The following is a 2,258-nucleotide window of genomic DNA, read 5'->3' as shown; positions in this document are numbered from 1 at the left end:
GGCCACTCTTCTTTCCAAAGCACGCCATACCAGTGCATGACATTTGGAATCAAAAGAGTAATGATCCAATCCAGATTCTGCTACTTATCAGGGTGTGACTTTGGGGTAACTCACTCAGCCTCAGTGTGCTCCTTTCACACAGGATGATAGCAAGATCTGTCTCCAGTGACTCTAGAGGGAATTTAGGACATTCTTGGGTCAGGGCTCCTGGATACAATGCAAGGTTCTGGACTGGATTCCTATTTTAACAAATCAGACAAAAAGGATAGTTTTAGGGAAACCGGAAAAATTTCAATATGGCCCAGTAATAAATAATAATAAGAAATCATCATTAATTGAGTCGGTGTGAAAGCACTATTTGGGGCAAGTGGAAGGTTTTTTTTTTGTTGTTTTTGTTTTTTTTTTAAAGAGATGTAGGCTGAATACTTAGGGGTGTAATGCCACAATAATTACAATTTACTTTAAAATATCTCAACATAAAAATGTAAATTTAAAAAGCCTACATAGGGTGCAGATAATATTAATATGAACACTTCAGAGGTGATCATCCATTTTGTAGAGTAAAAACATTTCCTTGAAAATTTCACAGGAAAGCAACAAGAGATAAAAATGATGAGAAAAAAAATGAATAAAGACTGGTAGGTTAAATAATGGCTTCTCAAATATGTCCACATCCAAATCCCTGGAACCTGAGTTACTTTACCTGGTATGTGTCCTGCTACTGCTGCTGCAACAAATTGTCACAAACTTGGTGGCCTAAAACCACAGAAATTCACTTTCTCACAGTTCTGGAGGCGAGAAGTATAAAATCAAGGCGTCAGTAGGGCCACACTCCCGCCAAGGCTCCAGGACAGGATCCTTCCCTGTCTCTCCAAGCTTCAGGTGGCCGCAGGGGATCCTTGGCTGCATCACCCTACCTTCTGCCTGATAGTTACAGGGAATAGAGAACTAAAATCCAATGCAACAATTTGAGAAACTCCAAAGGAAAATATCAGAGCCCTTTGTTCTGAACTAGAAGGAGACTTGCAATTGTAAATCTAAATGGCTCTCAGAATTCTACAAATAATTATTGAAGAACAGTGACTTACAAATGTACGTATCCTGAAACTTTTAAATTTCAAAGATAAATATTCACCAAACTCTGTTGAGTACGAATCAGCATTTGTTGAGAGTTTACTGTCCAGGATGCTTTCCAAAGTTCTTTACGTGTTTTATTCAACCTTCACAATACACTAAAAGGAAGAAACTATTATCTCAATTTACAGGTAAGGAAGTTGATATTTAGAGAAAATACTTAAAATTTTCACATAAGCTGGGCACAGTGGCCTTTGCCTATAGTCCCAGCTACACAAGAGGTTGAGGCAGGAGAATCGCTTGAGCACAGAAGTTTGAGGCTAAAGTGAGCTATGATTGCACCACTGCACTCCAGCCTGGGTGACAGGGCAAGACACTATCTCTAATCACTTAAAAAATTATTTAAAGTTCATATAACTTTTAAATGGTAGAATCGAGACTCAAGCCCATTTCTCTCAAACTCTAAAACTTGGACCCTTGAGCTCTTGTGTTTGACCACAGCAAGTTGATTCCTTCTCATTTTCTAGGTGAACTGGAAGCTCTCTACCCTACAAGCGGATCTCTGGCAAGAGGCGAGAACAGGTGACGTTTCCTTTACTAACAGTATGACATTCACTCTTTTAACAAATATTAACTGAGTATAAACTATATGCCTGTAAGTATCTGGGGGTAGAAATTATTGCACATAAAAGCCTGGATACAAGGGATGGATGGATAGACACAAGAGAATATATATATATATGTTTGTGTGTGTGTGTGTGTGTGTGTGTGTGTATATATGAGCACTAAGTGGCTCAGAGTGGTTGGAATAGAGGAGGGGAGGGTAAGGCAGCGTTTGCATAGATAGAGGAAATCATGCGTTGTTAAAATCATGTTTTAAAGAATACTTAACACAGGTCAATGCATTATACTTGTCAATACATTTAAAATATTTCAGCATGAAAATGTAAGTTTTGAAAACCTACATAGGGTACCGATAATATTAGTATCAATACTCCAGAAGCAATCATCTGTTTTGTAGAGTAAAAACTTAAGACTTCGTCAAAAGTTTCATATGAAAGCAAAAAGAGATAAAAATTATGAGAAAAAAATGAATAAAGACTGGCAGCTTAATAACACAGATAAATGCATTATAATTGTAAATGTGTGAGAATAATATTATATTTTACACAGGTAAAATAGAC

Source organism: Mandrillus leucophaeus, unplaced genomic scaffold (genome assembly GCF_000951045.1).
Source record: "Mandrillus leucophaeus isolate KB7577 unplaced genomic scaffold, Mleu.le_1.0 Scaffold653, whole genome shotgun sequence".
NCBI classification, from domain to species: domain Eukaryota; kingdom Metazoa; phylum Chordata; class Mammalia; order Primates; family Cercopithecidae; genus Mandrillus; species Mandrillus leucophaeus.
The sequence above is the reverse complement of the archived record's forward strand: the minus strand, read 5'-3'. Positions refer to the sequence as shown.